Genomic DNA, 20,817 nt, shown 5'->3' on the forward strand with positions numbered 1-20,817 from the left:
CACCTCCTGGTGCAATGCTCACAGCTCAAAAATGACCAAGACGCTGCCTGAAGTAGTGCTGTCTCCCCAGGGATGATCCAAGACATCTCCTGGTGCAGGGCTCCCATGTCAGGGATGATTGAAAACACCTTCTTGTGCAGTTCTCACATTACAGGGATGATCCAAGACACCTCCCGCTGCAGTGATCACACCTCAGTGATGATCCAAGGCACCAACTTGTGCAGTGCTCACACCTCAGATATGTTACAAAACACCTGGTGCAGTGTTCCCAACTCAGGCATGATCAAAGACACCTCCTGGTGCAGTGCTCACACCTCAGGGATGCTCCAAAACGCCTCTTGGTGCAGTGCTCACAACATAGATATGATTTAAGACTCCTCCTGGTGCAGCAATCACAACTCAGACATGATCCAAGATACCTCCTGGTGCAGTGCTCACACCTCAGGGATGCTCCAAAACACCTCTTGGTGCAGTGCTCACAACATAGATATGATTTAAGACTCCTCCTGGTGCAGCAATCACAACTCAGACATGATCCAAGATACTTCCTGGTGCAGTGCTCACACCTAGGGATGATCCAAAAAAACCCACCTGATGCAGTGCTCACACTCAGGCATGATTCAAAATACCTCCTGGTGCAGTGCTCACACTCAAGCATAATACAAGAAACCTCCTGGTGCGGTGCTCACACCTTATAGATGACCTGAAACACCTCCTGGTGCAGTGCTCACACCCAGGAATGATCCAAGACAATTCCTGGTGCAGTGCTCACACCTCAAGGGTGATCCAAAACACATCCTGATGCAGTGCACACACAACTCAGGCATGATCCAAGGTACATCCTGGTGAGGTGCTCACACTCACACATGATCTAAGACACCTCCTGGTGCAGTGCTCACACCTCGGGGGTGTTCCAAAACACTTCCTGGTGCAGTGGTCATAACTCAGGCATGATCCAAGAAACCTCCTGGTGCAGTGCTCACACCTCAGGGATGCTCCAAAACACCTCTTGGTGCAGTGGTCACAACTCAGATATGATTTAAGATAACCCTTGGTGCAGTGGTCACACTCAGACGTGATCCAAGACACTTCCTGGTGCAGTGCTCACACCTAGGGATGATCCAAAAAACCACCTGGTACAGTGCTCACACTCAGGCACGATCCAAGACACCTTCTAGTCCAGTGCTCACACCTCAGGGATGATCCAAAACATCTCCTGATGCAGTGCTCACACCTCTGGCATGATCTGAGATACCACCTGGTGCAGTGCTCATACCTAGGAATGATCCAAAAAGATACCTGGGGCAGTGTTCACACTCAGGCATAATACAAGACTCTTCCTCGTACAGTGCTCACACCTCAGGGATGATCCAAAGCACCTCCTGGTATAGTGCTCAACCCACAGGAATGATCCAAGACACCTCCTGATGCAGTGCTCCCACCTCAGGGATGATCCAAGATACTCCCTTTTACAGTACTCCCTCCTCAGGGATGAGTTAAGACATTTGCTGGTCAGGCACAATCAAGCACGTTCCAAGACACTTGCGATGTAGGGCTTTGACCTCAGGAATAATGCAATACAACTCCCGGTGCAGTGCATACACCTCAGAGATGTCCGAAGACACGTCCTGGTGCGGTGCTCACACTTCAGCGATGATAAAAGACACTTCCTGGTGCAGTGCTCAAACCTCAGGCATAATGCAAGAGATCTCCTGGTGCAGTGCCTGCACTTTAGGGATGATCAAAAATACCTCCTGGTGTAGTGCTGACACCTCAGGCATGATTTTAGACACTTCCTGGTTCAGCGCTCACACCTGAGGGATGATCCCAGACACCTCATGGTGTGGTGATCCCACCTCAGAGATGATACAAGAGACCTCCTGGTGCATGGGTCACACCTCAGGCATGATAAGACACTTCTAGGTGCAATGTTCACACCTCAGGGATGATCCAAGACACCTCTTGGTATAGGGCTCTTTCCTCTGATGATTCAAGACACCTCCTGGTGTAGTGTTCACACCTCAGGGAGGATCCAAGACACTCTTGGTGTAGTGCTTTTTCCTCTGATGATTCAAGACACCTGCTGGTGCAGTGCTCACATCTCAGGGAGGATCCAAGACACCTCCTGTTACAGTGCTCACACCTAAGGGATGATTCAAGACACTTCCTGATGAGTGATCCCACCTCCGCAGTTATCCAAGACACCTCCTGGTGCAATGCTCACACCTCTGAGATGATCCAAGATACCTGCTACTATAGTGCTCAACCTTCAGGAATGATCCAAGACACCTCCAAGTGCAGTGCTCACACTCAGGCATAATACAAGATGCCTCTTGGTGCACTGCTGACACCTCAGGGATGACCCATGATGCCTCCTGGAGTAGTACTCCCTCCCCAGGGATGAACCAAGACCCCTTTGGTGCACTGCTCTTACCTTAGGGATGAATCAAGATACCTCCTGGTGAAGTGCTCCCACCTCAGGAAAGATCCAAGACACCTGCTGGTGTAGTGCTCCTACCTCAGGGATAATGCAACATGCAAGACACTTCCTGCTGAAATGCTCCTGCCTCAGGGATGCTCTAAGACACCTCCTGGTGTAGTGCTCACAATTCAGGGATGATCCTAGACACCTTCTGGTGCAGCACTCATACCTCAGGTGTGATGCAAGACACCTCCTCGTGCAGTACTCCTTCCTCAGGGATGAGCTAAGACACCTGCTGGTGCAGTGTTCACATGTCAGGCATAATACAAGACACCTTTTGGTGCCGTGCTCACACCTCAAGGATGACTGAAGACACCTCCTGGAGTAGTGCTCTCTCCCCAGGGATGATCTAAGACATCTCCTGGTGAAGTGCTGCCACCTCAGGGATGGTTAAGACCCCTTTGGTGCAGTACTCTTACCTTAGGGATGATTGAAGACACCTCCTGGTGAAGTGCCCACACCTCAGGAATGATCCAAGATACATCCTGGTGTTGTGCTCCCACCTCAGGGATGATGCAACATGTAACATACTTCCCAGTGCAGTGCTCCCACTTCAGGGATGCTCCATGACACTTCTCAGTGCAGTGCTCCCACCTCGGGAATGATCCTAGATGCCTCCTGGTAAAGTGATCACACCTCAGGTGTGATGCAAGACACCTCCTGGTGCAGTGCTCCCAACTCAGGGATGATAAAAGACACTTCCTGGTGCAGTGCTCAAACCTCAGGCATAATCCTACAGACCTTCTGGTGCAGTGTCTGCACCTCAGGGATGATCCAAGACACCTCCTGTTGTAGTGCTTCCACCTCAGAGATTATTTAAGACACTTCTTGGTGCAGTGGTTACAACTCAGTTATCTTCCAAGATACCTCCTGGTGCAGTGCTCCCTCCTCAGGGTTATCCAAAAAACCCCCTGGTGCAGTAGTCCCTTCTTGGGGATGAATGAAGACACCTCCTTGTGCAGTGCTCCCACCTCAGAGATTATTTAAGAAACCTCCTGGTGCAGTGCTCACACCTCTGGGATGATAAAAGACACTTCCTGATGCAGCACTCAAACCTCAGGCATAATGCAAGAGACCTACTGGTGCAGTGCCTGCACCTCAGGGATGGTACAAAACACCTCCCGGTGCATGAATCACACCTCAGGAATTATATAAGCCACTTCTGGGTGAAATGTTCACACGTCAGGTATGGTGATCCAAAGACCTCCTGGTGAAGTGCTCTTACCTACGGGAATATTCAAAACACCTCCTCTTACAGTATTCACCCCTCAGGGATGATTCAAGACACCCCCTGGCACAGTGATCACACCTCAGGCATGATCCAAGACATCTCTTGGTGTAGTGCTCTTTTCTCTGATGATTCAAGACACTTCGTGTTGCAGTGCTCACACCTCAGGGAGGATCCAAGACACCTCCTGTTATAGTGCTCACACCTCAGGGATGATTCAAGACACTTCCTTATGCAGTGATCCTACCTCAAGGATGATCCAAGACACCTCCTGGTGCAGTGCTCACACCTTTGAGATGATCCAAGATACCTGCTGGTACAGTGCTCAACCTTCAGGAATGATCCAAGACACCTCTTGGCACAGTGCTCACATTCAGGCATAATACAAGATACCTCTTTGTGCGGTGCTCACACCTCAAGGATGACCCAAGACACCTGCTGGAGTAGTGCTCTCTCCCGAGGGATGATCCAAGACAGCTCCTGGAGCAGTGCTCTCACTTCACGGATGATTCACAGCCCTTTGGTGCAGTGCTGTTACCTTAGGAATGATTCAAGACACCACCTGGTGAAGTGCTCCCACCTAAGGAATGATCTGAGATACCTCCTGGTGAAGTGCTCACACCTCAGGGATGATCCGAGATACCTCCTGGTGTAGTTCTCCTACCTCAGGGATGATGCAACATGCAAGACACTTCCTGGTGCAGTGCTCCCACCTCAGGGATGCTCCATGACACTTCCCAGTGCAGTGCTCCCACCTCAGGGATGCTCCATGACACGACACTTCCCAGTGTAGTGCTCCCACCTCAGGGATGATCCTAGACACCTCCTGGTGCAGTGCTTCCAACTCAGAGTTGATAAAAGACACTTCCTGGTGCAATGCTCAAACCTCAAGCATAATCCTACATATCTCCTGGTGCAGTGTCTGCGCCTCAGGGATGATCCAAGACACCTCCTGGTATAGTGCTCCCACCTCAGAGATTACTTAAAAGACACCTCCTGATGTAGTGGTTCCAACTCAGTTAACATCCAAGATACTTCCTGGTGTATACTTCCTCCTCAGGGTTATCCAAAAAAACTCCTGGTGCAGTAGTCCCTGCTCAGGGATGAATGAAGACACCTCCTTGTGGAGTGCTCCCACCTCAGAGATTATTTAAGACACTTCCTGGTGCGGTGCTCACACCTCAGGCATAATGCAAGAGACCTGCTGGTACAGTGCCTGCACCTCAGGGATGATACAAAACATTTCCTGGTGCATGAATCACACCTCAGGCATGATATAATGTGTGAAATGTTCACACCTTATATAAGGTTCACACATTTAAGGGTGAAATGTTCACACCTCAGGTATGATGATCCAATGACCTCCTGGTGAAGTGCTGTTACCTCCGGGAATATTCAAAACACCTCCTCTTACAGTATTCACCCCTCAGGGATGATTCAAGACACCCCCTGGTACAGTGATCACACCTCAGGCATGATCCAAGACACCTCTTGGTGTAGTGCTCACCCCTCAGGGAGGATCCAAGACACCTCCTGTTACAGTGCTTACACCTCAGGGATGATCCAAGACATTTCCTTGTGCAGTGATCACACCAAAGGGAAGATCCAAGACACCTCCTGTTACAGTGCTCACACCTCAAGGAGGATCACACCTCAGGTATGATCCAAAACACCTCTTGGTGTAATACTGCTTCTGATGATTCATTCTGGCACAGTGCCTGAACCTCAGGGATGACCCAAGACATCTCCTGATGCAGTGTTTTTACCTCAGGGATTATCCAAGACATCTGGTGCAGTGCTCACACCTCAGGGATGATTCAAGACACTTCCTGGGGCAGTGCTCCCACCTCAGGGATGAATCAAGACCCCTTTGGTGCAGTGCTCTTACCTCAGGGATGATTCAACATACCTCCTGATGATGGGCTCACACCTCAGGAATGATCCAAGACACCTCCTGATGCAGTGCCTGCATCTCAGGGATGATCCAAGGCACCCTTAGGTGCAGTGCTCACACCTCTAGTATGATGGGTGGAATCTCACAAGCACCTAGTGATAAGAAAAGGATTATTTAGTAAAGGAACTTGTGAGGCTGGCCTCAGAATTATCTCAACATTGTGTTAGAAAGGCCAGTATTTGTAATTCTTCAGATGAAGAGTCTGTGAACCCAAGATTTTCTCCTAGCCAAAGTTCCTACTTGTATAATGCAGCAGAAGACAATATCTCATGTAGGAGAACTTGTTTCGCGTGTATGCACTTTCTCAATTAGATGATGTCATCAACAGCAACAGCTATTACTACTACATGAAGATTTATTTCAACCAACCAAAAGATGAATCCAAATTATAAACTAAACATGAATTGGACAAAGAAAGGGCAGATGGTGAGCAGGGAATTCGTTTAAATTTGAAATTAAGTCCAAATAATAGTCTTGAGTCTGGACATACGTCAGAACATAAACGTTTCCCTGATCACTAATCTTATCAGGTTTCCATGTGGCTGATGGAGATTGTAAAGTGCCACTAATGATAAGGTAAGTGTCACTCAAGCTGAAAAGTTTTATATTACAATCTGAATGTTTGTGACCCCCCAGCCCCTACAAATTCATATATTGAAATTCTAATCCTTAAGGTGATGCTATTAGGACATGAGGCCTCTGGGAGGTGAGTAGGTCGAGGATGGTGCCTTCATAAATGGGATTAGTGCCCTTTTAAAAGGGACCCAAAAGAGCTTATTGGTCCCTTCCACCATGTGAGAACACAGGAAGAAGACACTGTTTATGAGCCAGAAAAATGGCCCTCGCCACACAGTGAGTCTGCCTTGATCTTGGCCTTTTAGGCTCCACAACTATGAGAAATAAATTTTTATTATTTACAGGCTACTTAGTTCATAGTGTTTTGTTATAGCAGCTGAACAGACCAAGGCAGACTACATGTCTATTGTGGAATTAGTCACCTAACATCTCTCTTCCCTTCTAGACTGCAGTCTCTCTGAGGACAGATTATTTATTCTGAGGACACATTTTTTTGTGTGTATGACTGAACCACCAGCAGCAACAGAACCTGGAACTTAGGGAATAATCAGTAAGTATTTTCTGAATAAATGTTAATAATTTTAATAAGATAAAAACCACAACAGATTAACCAAAATGGCAAAAAATGTGCAGAGAACACCAACCAAAAATAGGTAGCTGGGGAAGTTGGAATAAGTGTAATTCTACTAATTTATTCACTTTGTTTTGTTACAGTAGATCATAACGTTCAGAAACACAGGATAAGAAGTATTTTTAAAGTTATAAAAAGAATTAAGGCTGGGTGTGGTGCCTCATGCTTGGAATCCCAGCACTTTGGGAGGTCAAGGTGGGAGGATTGCTTGAAGCCAGGAGTTTGAGACCAGCCTGGGCAACATAGAGAGATCCCATCTCTACAAAATTAAAAAAAAATCAGCTGGGTGTAGGGCTGTGCACCTGTGGTCCCAGCTGCTTGGGAGGCTGAGGCAGGAGGACCGCTTGAGCCCAGGAGTTCTGGGCTGCAATGAGCTGTTATGGGGCCACTGCACTTTAGCTTCCTCATGATCCTTTCGACATCCCACTCCACTCAGCAGAATTAACTTCTCCCCGTATTCATTTCATTATATTTATATAAAAAAGAATTACAGTGAAAACAACAACGATGATGACTGTATTCTTCCAAGGTATAGGAGAGGACAGAGAGAAAGAAAACAACCTAACAATATATAAAACAACAATGGAAGAAAACCCCCAGGAAGCATTCCACCAGGAGATTGAAATAAGATCCTGTAAGACCAAATGTATCAATTATAACTATAAATCTACATGGGACAAATTTACCCATTTTAAGAAAAAGACTCTCAGGGGCCACATAAACCCAGAGACTTTTTGTGTGTTTACAATAAGAAAAGTGAACACAGAATCATGAGAATATTTCCAGGTAAATAAAAAAGAAAATAGAACCCAGAGTGAAGTAGGAGTCACAATATTAATACCAGAAAATTAGAGTTCAAAGAAGAAAAACTGCATGAAGAGGGCTTCTTTTTGTTGATAAAATGTTCAATCCATAATGAAGTTATACACTTCCATACAACTAAATATAATAGTATTAATATTTATTTGAGAGGCCGGGCATGTTGGCTCACGCCTGTAATCCTAGCACTTTGGGAGGCCAAGGCGGGTGGATCATGAGGTCAGGAGTTCAAGACCAACCTGGCCAAGATGGTGAAACCCCATCTCTACTAAAAATACAAAAATTAGCTGGGTGTGGTGGCGGGTACCTGTAATCTCAGCTACTCGGGAGGCTGAGGTAGAGAATTGCTTGAACCCGGGAGGCAGAGGTTGCAGTGAGATCGCGCCATTGCACTCCAGCCTGGGCAACAGAGCGAGACTCCGTCTCAAAAAAAAAAAAAAAAATTATTTGAAGAGGGATTGGAACCACAAGGAGAAACTGGCGGCACTACAGCTGTGGACACTGTCAATCTCCTAGTCCCTGGTAGGTTTTGGAGACGAAGGTAAGTGGGCTCCATATTACGCAGAGTGTGGATGATGTCACATTAACTTTTCCCTCCAAATCAAATAAAATTTAGCCAAAACGTCCCTATGCAAAGACTGGTAGGAAGTCTGACATTAGATTTTTTTTTTTTTTTTTTTCAATTGAAGCCTCACGCCTCCCTTGAACTCCACATAGGGACTTCTTTCCGGACAAAGGGGAGAGACCTGGTCGTCTGTCCAAGGTGCCTTCTGCCGCTGCTGCCCCCTCCCAGGCCGGGCCTGTCCACTCAAAGCCTGGCAGCTCCAGCAGTGAGTCAAAGCCCCTGTGCCAAGTGGGGCCACAGGGATGCAGTCCCCTGTCACCCCCACAGCCCCTCCGGCAGCCCTTCTACCCCAGGCCTGCAGCTGAGGACCTGTCTGTTAGCTCTGCGGGTGGGCTGGAGGTGCGGTCAGTTACCTTTAGCTCCCATCTTGGTCCATTTGGGCTGCCGTAACAAAATGCCGTACACGGGGTGGCTTAGGAACATCAGGAATGTGTGGCTCAGTTCTGGAAGATGGCGGTCCGAGGTCGAAGGTCCAGCAGCTTCGGTGTCTGGTGCGGAACCGCCTTCCAGCTAGTAGGTGTCTCTCAGGCCTCTTTGATGAGGGGCCTGATCCCATTCCTGAGGTTTCTGCCTCTGTGACCTCATCACCTCCTAATGGGAGGCCCCGCCCTCACTTGGGGATGAGGATTCCAGCACGTCAGTTTGCGGGGGACACATTCTGACCGTTGAACTCTTTAAAGCAAAGCCCTAATTTCTCCCCTTTCTTTCCTGGTGGGGCTGATGGCGCAGTGGGAAGAGTTTGACGGTCCAGATAGCCTAGCCCCAGACCCCAGACCGCCAGAAATCCTGTTTAGGGACTCAGTATTGAGAAAGGCGATGTCTGGGTCCCCCTCCCTCAAGGCTGGGCAAGCGGCCCTGCCCCTGTGAGAGGTGCTGCCCCTGCTACTCAGCCCTGCCCTGCGGACGCAGTCTGCTGCGGGGGTTTCTTGGCAAATTAACCAGCACATCAGGGTCTCGAGTATGCAAATAATTGAAGACTGACATGGAAGTCTATGTTGTAACCATCCTTGCAACAGAGCCCACCTTACTTCCTGTGTCCCTGGATCCGCAATATGCTCTAAATGCTGGAGACAGTAGAGGTCACATCTCCTAACTACAGTGTAATGACAATCAAAATAAAAATTCAGGAATAAATTGGAACCAGAAGACCCACTTCCTGGGAACTTAAAACAGTCATCTCATGGATAAAAGAGAAAAACCAAATCAGCAGTGACACAATATTTAGAAAAGAACAAAAAAGAGAAAATTACATGCTAGAGCTTATTAGATGTAGCTTGGACTATACTGAGAAAATAATTCCACAGTTTTAAAATTGTCAAAGGAAATTAAGAAATCACTTGAAATAAAAGACAAACAAACCCAAGGAAAGCAGAAGTAAGGACTACAGATAACAGCAGAAATAATGAATTCAAAAATGGAAACAAGTGAATTGATAAATGAAGCCTGAGAGCTGACTCTAGAAAAATAGAATAGAGAATCTACTAACTCGTTAACCAAGAAGAAATGTAAGAAAACACGAATGCCCCTCATAAGACTAGCCTTGGATAAGCCAGAATTTGCAGAGAACAATTCTTACCATTCTAAGTTAAAAGAGTTTGAAAATATAGTTGAAGAAGGTAATTTTTGAAAAGTATATATTATTAAAATTAATTGAAGAAGTGATAACATATTCAAATGCACCAACATCTATAGAAACATTGAGAAAGCTGTAAAAGAATCAACGCAACAAAGTGTAGCTTGTGTGTGTGTGTATGGTGTGTGAGAATGTGTGCCTATATGAGCATGTGTGCATACATGTGCATATTTTTGGGGTGTTTGTGCATGCTGTGTGTGTGCCTTTGTGTGCATGTGTGCACATGCATATGTGTGTGTGATGTGTATTATGCATGATGTGTGTGTATGTGGCAAGTATGTTCCTGTCTGTGCATGTGTGCATGTGTGCGTGTGTGTGTGTGTGTGTGTTTTAGCCTGCAATCTTCCTCATGCTTTCCAAACTCCTTCAAATGCAAGCAATAATAAAGGAAAACGAAGTCCCGTATGTTTAGGGACAGTGCCATGCTTTGCTGACTGGCGAAGCGCTGTATCTTTAGGGGCGGTGTCATGCTTTGCTGACTGTCAAAGGCCCGTATCTTTAGGGACAGTGCCATGCTTTGCTGACTGCTGGTGAAGCCCTGTATCTTTAGGGACAGTGCCATGCTTTGCTGACCGGGGTGCTGGCTGTCTACTCCTGGTCCAGACCCACCTCCATCCTTGCCATGCTCTGTGTTGCAGGAGGCTGACTGCATGGGCCAGACCCCAGTGGCTTCTGTGCTCTTCGGCCTCTGGTCAGGTTGGCAGCCAAGGAGAGAGAGTAGAAGGGGGCAGGAGCTGGGCAAGGCCGCCTGGCTCCCACCCTGTCTGCTGCTGTCATTTGCCTTCTACTTCTGCCTACACCCAAACGTTGTCTCAACTTCTGCCCTTCTGCTGATGTCTCGGCTCCTCTCAGCCTGTGTGACAGACTTGGAGATGTGCCACCCAGATGCCCCTTCCAGGAAGGACTTGCTCCCAGCTTTGGGGAGTGGACAGAACACGGCTTCCACCTGTTAGCTCTTTAGGATCTTCCCAGTGATGAGCCCCAGCCGGCCTGGGTCAAGTTTTCATGCCCAGCTCACACCCGGAGACTGGGAGAGGGTCTTGGGAGACCCGAGGTGGGACGCTGGATGGGTACTCTGCACTTGGGAGCTTCCACACAGGCCTGTACCACAGTTGAACGTCTCCCTCCACCTGCTTCTCCCTCCTCCCTCCCGTCCAGGTGCTGGACCCTCATAAACATCTTGTATCCTGACTTTGTCTCAACTCCTGCTTCTGAAAAACCCAACCCAGGACAGGCGGGTCTCCAGCTCCCAGCCCACGACAGGCGGGTCTCCAGCTCCCAGCCCACGACAGGTGGGTCTGTCTCAAGCTGCCATTAGCTACTCCTGCTGCCCCTTGCCTTTCAGAACTAGGGGTAGTATCTCCCAGCTGTCACCAGCCCCAAGGTACTGTGGAGGGTCATCTCAGCGATTCCCAGCACAGGCTGCTGGCTGACAGTGGCACAGTTCAGGTCGTCCACTAGCTTTCTCTGCACCCCACGATCCTGAGACAAGCTTGGCTCGGGGGTCCCATAGAACAGGACAGCCTGTTGGAAACTGGCTCCCAGGGATCGTACACTCACTCCCTAATGCTGGTCTGTGGGGTTGGAGGGGGCAGCAAAATGGTGGGTGGGAGGAGACCTCAAACGAATGCGTGCTTCACAGAAGTCTCCACGACGTTTTGTTTAACTACTGCGTTCTGAGCAGTCGCCCTGCTGGAAGAGAAGACCCTCGCTCCGGGCCCCACAGCTTTCCCACAGAGCCGGGATATTGGAATAGCGTAAATGACCTTCCTTTCCCCAAAATGCCCCCAGAAGGCCCTTGCCCTCTGCCTTGTCTCACTTGTGTCAGAGGGCCCGCTGCCAGCAGGGCTGCCTCCCAGGGTCCCAGCACGGGGCACCCTTTAGCTTGTGTGTTTCACACTGCAACAGGCAGGGCCTTGCAGGCAACAGAGGAGCTTGCAGATGGGGTAATTTGGGAGCATTGTGCCTGGGTGTCTCTGGGTCAGGCAGGAAAGTGGTCAACGGCAGGGAGGCCCCACGAGGACAGTCAGGCTGGGTGCATGGGAAAGACCCCCCCGAAAGGGGCAGGCTGGCCTGGGCTGTGGGGAAGTGAAGGAAGGAATGAGGCTGGAAGAAGAAGCTCATCCTGGTTTGACTGAGACTTCATTGGTTTTATAATGGAAAGTCCTGCATTCGGGGAAACAGTCCCCTCTCCACCCCGAGGCCCAGGCAAATGGGAGGGAATTGGTCACTCTGAAGCAGGGCTGGGTCTAGTGTGGTTGGAGTTGGGGAGATGCTAGGGGAGTGGCTCCGTGGGGCTGGGTGTGGGGTGAGGTCAGGGGCTGAGCTGTACTCCCGAGGAGGTCAGGCTGGAAGGGCAAGTCAGGGTGGGGTCGCAGAGGGCCTACTGATGGACCCCGACTTCATTATACATCGATTAAACAGGGCTGGGCGTTGCCCTGTCCAGCTTGGTGTGGCGTTCACACTAAGCTGTTCACATTGGGAGCAGCCAGTTGCTTGCATTGCATTCCTTAACTGGTCCAGCCTTGTGCAGATTGGCCTGCTGGAGTGGGCTCTGCCTTGAGGTGTAGGAACCGGGTGCAGACCCCAGCTCAGCCCCAACTCCCCGTAAGAATTGGGGGCCATGCCTTGCCTGTCTGCCCCTTGATTTTCTCCTTGTAGAATGGGCGCTGGATTCTGCTGTCCAAGGCCCTAGCCAGGACAGCACTTCCTGACTCTTGCGCTGGGTCTTCCTCTGGCCCAGCTGAGGTCCCTGAGCCCACACCTGCCACCTGCAGGGCTCCATTGCCTTGGCGGCTACCAGGGCTCCAATCTGGCGCTTGGCCCTTCCTCCGCTGGCCTCCCTGTTTGTGTCCAGGAACTGGCTTCCCTCACCTCACCTCTAGTCCTGGCCTCTCTCAGGGAGTGAGGGTCTTCTGGGCCCCTCCAGGGCTCCGGGGCTGGTGTCCTGCCCCTGCACCCCACTCCCCAGGCAGTCACCCAGTGCCCTGTGGGTTTCCGTTGCCCTCCCATGGCCGGTCCTCCAGGGGAGCCCATCCCATCGCCAGCTGAGCCAGCCCCGTTTTCTCGAGAGCTATTAACACACAGCGGAAAAAGTGTTGCGGATGATGGAAATGAGGCGAAGTGAATTCAAGAGCCTGCTTGTAGAGGCTGTACTTTCAGAGGTCAACTCAAGTGTTTCTCTCATCTGCTTTTCAAAGTTAGAACAGAAGGTATTTAAATAATCTTGGATTTCATCCCTCAACTGAGGCTGTCTTGTGGGGCTGGCCCCTGAGTGCCAGGTTCTGCCGGCTGTGCTGCCCTCTGTGTCCTGGGCCCATCCAAGCACAGCTGGCAGTGATCCGGACAGAGGGGGGTGCCCACCATGGAGAAGGCTCAGAGCCCACAGCTTCAGCCCCTCCCCAGCCACAGACGCAGGAGACTGAGGCGCAGAGAGGAGGTGCCTCACTAGGGATGGCTTGGGTTTATAGTGTGCCCTCGGAAAGCTCTGGAAGAATGGAGTCCACGTTTCATCTCTAGCTGCAGCCAGAAGCAGCCATGGGAACCCAGCACCCAGCCAGACCTGAGCCTCCCGGGCTGCTGAAAAACAAACCAGACCAGAGCCCCCAAGAGGGGACCTGTGTCGGCAGAGCTATGGGGAGAATTGCACGGAGCGTGCCTTCTGCTGCTTAAATCCATCCCGCTAAGTGCTGGGGGCTTTATGCGCTATGCGACTCTCAGTCCGGGGAAAAGCCTTTTAATAAGTCATTATTAAAACCATTTGCCTTTTCACTGTTTGCATATATAATTCTTGAAATATCTCCTTCCTAATGAGCCCGGATATTGATATTCAACAGAGTTCTCTCCCCTTCGAGGCCCATCATCCCTGTCATAAAGCTGCCCTGGCGAGGGCCCACCTGGGAGGGGAGAGGGGTTTACAGTCCCCCCCGCCAAACTCGAGGGGCAGGCGCTGTAATGTGTCCATGGGACGCTGCAGGGCGCGTTCCTGGAGTGGCCTGGCTTTTCTCAGTACATAGAGGGGGCTCCACAGCAGTGGGGGGAGAAGCAAAAGGTGCTGAGGTTCTCCACCACTTGCCTCCTGTGGCGGGGGTGGCCGATGGCCGCAGGAGTCCTCAGGTGTCCTCAGACTGTGAGGAGTCAGGCCAGCGGCCCCTGCAAGCCTGGGGTAGCCTGGCAGCCCGCGCCTCAGCCCGCAGCCCACAGCTCTCTCGCATAGGCGCCCTCAGGCCTGGGTGTGCTGTTTATGGCGCCCAGGGTGAAATGGAAGTGGGGGCCCCCAGTTCAGAAGGCCTTCAGACTTCCAAGGCAGCGAAGGCCAGGCCTTGAACAGAGCATGGGGCCCCTGTGGGCTCAGCCGGCCCCTATGAGTCTGCCCAGGCCTCACACCTGTGGAGCTGGCCCTGGGGGTCATCGTCCTCCTCTTCCTTCCCTTTGCCCATTTTTTAGGTTCAGAAACGGATGGAGAGGTCACAGTCCTCTCCACAGTCCTCACCAAACAGGTCTAGTCCCTGCTTGGCCTGGACCAAGACTAAGACCAGAGTGGCCTCTGGGCCTGTGGGGTGTTGTCTGGACACCCAGCATGGGAGGGGCTGGGAGGACGCCCGGCCAGCAAGGGAAGGCCCGAGGTCCTGGGCCTGCACTGCCACCTCCAGGAGACACCAGGATGGCTGGGGCTGCCTCCTTTCTCCCACCCTCCCTCTCCTAGCACACAACACTGGCCATTCACGTCTCAGCTGCCAGAGGGCAGGAGGCCAGAGTGTGCCAGTCATTAGTACTTACAGCTCCTTCCTCATGCGGGACACTGCTGGGGTTGGGGCGTGGCGGACGGTGAGGTGGAGGGTCCCAGCTCCCGAGCTCCAGCCTTCGAGGGAGACTCATGAATCACCACCGCACAAGTGCTGGGAATATTCCTGGGACGGGGAGCACACATGGAGGCCTCTCCACGCCCAGGGAAGGGAAGGGACAGCACTGGAGGCCATGAGAGGCACCAGATGGCCAAGAGCTCGGTGCAGCTCAGAAACTGAAACAGGTCAGAAGGGCAGGACTGGGCCAGGAGGGCATTCGGGGTTTGGAGAAAGGAGGTTGGAGGGGCTGGTAGGGACAGACCCGGACAGTGCGGTAGGAACATTTCATTCAAGCACAACCCAGAGATGGTGTCGTGATCCGAAGTGTGTTTTCAGAGGCTCCTGCTGGCTGCAGTGCACGTGATGGATGGAGTGGCAGAGTGGGAGCCAGGGGACCCGAGAGGAGACCTGTGCATGGGTCTAGGCCTCCCGAGGACCGAACGAGTCCTCAGACAGCACCAGGGAATGGACCCTGGTCTGGGCCAGCCTCTCCTTCCTGGATGAAGAAATGAGGAAAATCCAACAGTGGAACTCATACGACTCTGAAGACCAGGAGGAAAAGAAATGTTTCCCTGAAAATGCAAAGCGGCTTTGTCTACTTACCTTCTCCATTAGCTTGAATTCAACCTGAAGGGTCTTTGCATTTTAATTTTAGTAGCAGTTGCAGCTTCCTAAAGAGGCCAGGATCTTAACACGCCCCTCAGCAGTGTATTAGAGACCTTTCTCCATCTCCCTGCCAGCAAAGTGTGTTACAGTTTTCTTTAAAGTTTTTTTTTGTGGCCTGATGGGTGTACTAATGTCTCTCTGTTGTGCAAATATGCTCTTCCCTGGCTGCTCGTGACTTCAGGCATCTTTTCAGGTTTGCTGGATTTATTTGCTCTGACTCACTTCTGCCCATTCGTATCTCTTGCCCACTTTATTGCTGGATGTCTGGCTTTTTCCTGTGGGTTCATAAACGCTTACTGTATATTTGAGGCATTAACACCTTAGTGGTCATCTACGTTAAAAATATTTTTTGTCAGCTACTCGGGAGGCTGAGGCAGGAGAATCGCTTGAACCCGGGAGGTAGAGGTTGCAGTCAGCCGAGATCGTGCCATTGCACTCCAGCCTGGTGACAGAGCAAGACTCCGTCTCTCTCTCTCTCTCTGTCTATATATATATATATATATTTCTTTTTTGTGATCTCTTTTGCCATAGACATATTTTGAGTTTGCTAAAGTAAACTTTACAAATCAAAGCATATACAAATACAGATAAGTACACACTTCGGAAGTGTATACTGTGATGAATTTTGACTTACTGAACACACCCATGTGATCTCCAGCAAATCAAGACTTAGAAAGAACACGAGTGCCTCTTCCCGCCCCTCACAGCGATCAGCCCCTGGAGGTGAACCCTGTCCTGAACTCCTGGCTCCAAAGATTAGCTTTGAGCTTTGCCTAGATGAATTCACACTGGCTGTACTCTTTCCTGATTATGAAAATAACATGGGCATTTACAAAGTTTAGAAAACAGCAATGTATAAAGAAGAAAACATTTGTGTGGTTTAATATACTTTCTACACTCATCATCCATTTCTACTTTTTTTCTTCCGTGAGTTGCCTATGAGGTCTTTACCTCTTTTTCCTACTGAAAGCTTGGCTTTAAAAGATAATTGTGTTAAAGCACCCTTCTTAGAGTAAGGATATGAACTCTCTGTTACCTTTGTTACTTGTATTTTTTCCTGACTTCTTATTTGCTTAATTTTATTATTTGAGGTATGAATACTTTCCCATTTTAGATAAAATTTTCCTTTGTTATTTGTTTTCCTACTTGCTATGAAATGTTTCAAAGGGAAATATGTTTGTCCCTTGTGAAACTCACGTTGAAACTGAATCCCCAAGGTAACAGTATTGAGAGGCGGGGCCTTTAGGAGGTGGGTAATCCTTTCGTGGATGGGTAGATCAGTGGGTTCTCACAGGAGGGGTTGGTTACCACCAGCATGGGGCTGTTATAATGACCATGCTCTGATGCAGCACGAGGCCCTGGCCAGAAGCCCATCGGATGCAGCACCTGAACCTGAGGCCTCCCAGCTTCCAGAACTGGCAGAAACAAATTCCTTTTCTTAATAAATTCCCCAGCCTCGGGTACTCTGATATAGCAGCAGCAGATGGACTAAGAAAATATAATACTTTAAGAGATCTTACCCAACTTACTATAAAGTCAGTTAAATGTTCACCTCTATTTTCTTTGAAAGATTTTATGGCTTCTTTTCAATGTTCAGCTTGTCAATCTATTTGGAATTTACTTTGGGATATGGTTTGAAGTGACACTCTTAACTTGATTTTTTTCCCAAGGAGTCACACTTTTAAGCACTATTAATTGAAAATTCCATCCTCAGTCTAATCGTCCGTAACGCGACTTTGTCCACGTGTTCAGCCTTTGCTAGAAGCGTCTTTTTCAGGGGCATCCTCTACCTGTCATCAGCTGTACCATGAAGTTCCTGTTTTGATTGCTTTCTCACTTGTTTTAATATCCTCGAAGGCAAGCCTCCTCCACTGCCCCTCTTTCCAAAAATGTTGAATTGTTCTTATCCCTTTCTTCTTTCATCTTCAGAATCACTTAGTTAAGGTTTTGGAGTCACATTAATTTGACTTATTTACAGTGTAGTTGGTCAGAAGCACACCCCATCTCTCCTCATTGTTTCTCCTTCATCACATCTCATTTCAGCGAATCAAAGTTTTCTGTTTGCTGCAGCATCTTTCCTGCTGGAGTCTGTCAATACTCTGAGTGCAAGTTGAGATGGTCTCAGATATTTGTGTCCTCAGGGACTTGTGCAGTGCTTGGCACGTTGTGGGACTCCATGGACAGATGGAGCGACGCACTGGGGACTGATGAGGGTGCCCCCCACCCCGTTTTAGAAATTACGTTGCTGTGTAAAATTTTATTTCACAAATGGCTCTCTTGCTTAAAAATGTTTGAGAACTCATACCTTTGTGCAAAACACTAATCCGCCAGTAGTGAGATGAAGCTCTCAGCTCCAGGAAGGGAGATATTGGAAATCGGGGAATGTTTCTGGCAACCTCAGCTTCCCAACACGTGGGTGGTCTTCGGATCCACTTACACATAAAACCCAGGCAATGTTTTAACCTTTTTTAAAGGGAAAGGGGAGTAACGCGGGTGGAAGTGATCATGAAGCGTCTCCTTTCATCTGGAACATTCCAGTTGAGCCGTCTCACCATTCTTAAGGAAGAAGATTGAGGGAAGCAGTGGCAGACGGGTGGTCTGGGCAAGGTGAGGTCACCTAGGGGGCTCCCCCACCAGCTGATGTAGGTGGAGAGTCAGCCTTCACCTCCCTAGAAGTAGCAAATGGGGCATATTCTCTTTTCTTCGTGGCTTCAAAGAGCACATAAGAGTATATTTCCTGGTGCAAATTCACTCGCAGGACTTGATTCTTTTTCCGCCTGCTAAAGGAATTTCCATTCAGTATCTTCTGTTGGGGCAGAGTTTCTTTCAAGCCGTGCATTTCCTGAGGAGTGAGACTGGCAAACTCTATGGTCTTTGATGAGCCTCACTGTTGAAGGGAAAATAGCCCTTTTCTTTCTTGTTCCTTTAACCCTCACTGATAGTAATTGGCTGTTGCCTCTTACGATTTCTCCAGAGAAATGGAAATAGCAGCTCAGAGTCCTAAAACAATGTCCTTTGATCTAAAAGTTCCAGGAAATAAAACACCTTTGCAGTTATGGAGTCCAGACAGGGACGCATTTGCAGAAGGTCCCGGAGCTGGGCTGCTGCCCCTTGCACATCAACTGTGGCGTCCTCAGGCCACCATGGTGAGTCCTCCGTGCAGTCTGGCTGTCCTTCTGCTTGCAGACATCTGCAAATGACTCCACAGATGACACACACCCTCACAGGCCACACCTCAGTGCGGGTCCCAGTGACCTATTCCCAGGACTGTTGCGACAGCCTCGAAGTGCCTCCTTTCCCAAACCTCTTCCTGCTCAAATTCACCTTCACTTGCGTGGCAGAGCCCCCTTGTGAGGTGTGGAGATTTCTCCAGAAGCAGCCAGGGAAAGCCAGCCGGAGCAGGGGCTGCTGGCAAGGTCTGGTTTTCTGGGTGCTGGAAGGCCAGCTCATCCAGAGGACGGCCCATCACACTGCATTCTCAGGCAGACAGCATCCCGTGTAAGGGGCTCCCCTGACCCCGTATTCCCAGACCTGACACCAGGCACGTTTGCTAGTCAGGTAAGATGTATCTGACTGTTATGGGCTGAGCTGTGCCCCACTCAATTAATGTATTTTCATATATTGAAGTTCTAACCTCAGTACCTCAGAGTGTGACTGCATTTGGAGGCAGGGTCTTTAAAGAAGTAATGAAGTTATAGTGAGGTCACTGGGGTGGGCCCTAGTGACTGGTGTCCTTATAGGAAGAGAAAATTAGGACACAGCACCCAGGCGGGATACCCAAGTGAGGACACAGCAGGAGGATGGTGTCTGCAAGCCCAGGGGAGAGACCTCGGAAGAAACCACTCCTGCTGCAGCCTTGATCTTGGACTTCGGGCCGCCAGAACTGTGAGGATACCTGCTGTTCAAGCCCCTCGTCTGGGGTACGTTGTCATGACAGCCTGAGCAGGCTACCACACAGGCTGACTAGACCTTGGGCTGTTCTTTAACTTCTCGCATAAGATTAAAGGATTCATTTAGATTGTCTAAACCACCGGTAGGATGGGAACTAGGTGCAGTGTGTATTTAAACCAGTTAGTTACACAGATTACACAGTGAACTCAAGTCATGGTCCTCAGGCTGGGATGCCTGTGGGGCTATCTGGGGAGCTTTCACAAACACGATGCTTGGGTCCCGTTTTCATGGTTTTGGTTAATTGGCCTGAGGTGCAGCCAGGGCTCTGCAAGTTTCACAGATAATTGTCGTGCATGGCCATTCTGTGTGTTCTACATCAGCCCCCAGGTCCCCGTGAAGAAAAGTGCTAGACACTCTCCTCCTGGAGGCCCACGTGCTCTGCTTGGAGGCTGGGACCTCTCCGGGCGGCATGTGTCTGTGAGGGGCTCTGCGAGGGGATTAAAGGCCCTTGTTGGCAGGAAGACTCATTTCCTGTGCGGTGGAACAATATTCTCCTCGGCCACACATGCAAAGTTTAAAAAGTATTTTTTTATGGGTATCCCTAGTTCATGAAAAAAATTCACTGAGCCCAACACTTATGATACGCACACTTTTCTGTCTGTGTATTACACTTTAATAAAAACTTCCAAAAATGATTATATTTTTCCACAAGTAAACTTATTTTTGGAATCAAGGCTCCATGGAGCCTGATAACACAAGCGTAACCAAATGTCTTCCGGATCAACCCAGTTGTGAAAACTCTGCCAATTCTGGGTTTCTTTCCCGTCTTTCTGGGCTGGGTCCAGACTCTGCTGGGATGGGGTGGCCCCTGCCTGGTGTGGGCGGGGGAAGCATCAGGCCCATCTCTCTGGGTCTCAGCTATTCTTTGCCATGCCCGTTGCCAACTGGCATTGATCCTGGCTGGGCTGCAGGCCCCACCTCCAAATCCCAGCTTGGGAATCACATCTCTCTGCATCTCTATCTGGGATGAGCCCAAGCTACTGGGTGGGGGCCCCAGAAAATGGGTGAGTTCCAGCCAGCTTGAAGGCTCCTCCCAAGAGGAAGGCAGGAAAGATGGGAGAGTTGGGCCATTGGGGCCGCGAGCTGGGGTGGGTGGGCAGCGGTCAGCTGGCACAGCATGAGGACAGGCAGCGCTCGAGGTCCCCATGGCGAGCGTGTGGGCAAACGTCAGGGCAGGGCATCAGTGCAGGCGACAACAGCCCCTTGTCTCCCCTCCCACTCTCCTCCCACCATAGAGAACCTTGGTGGCGGGTGGAGAAGGAGAAGCGTCGGGGTAGAAGCAGATGGCCTCCTCGGCTCTGCCCTGCTGTGCAAGGACTTTGTGCGTCAGGCCTGAGCTGAGGGTGGAGAGAAGCTTTAAACTGGTGAGAAGTTCAAGTTTTAATTTAGATCAGAGTGGAAAGGGATG

This window comes from Symphalangus syndactylus, chromosome 8 (assembly GCF_028878055.3).
Source record: "Symphalangus syndactylus isolate Jambi chromosome 8, NHGRI_mSymSyn1-v2.1_pri, whole genome shotgun sequence".
NCBI classification, from domain to species: Eukaryota; Metazoa; Chordata; class Mammalia; order Primates; family Hylobatidae; genus Symphalangus; species Symphalangus syndactylus.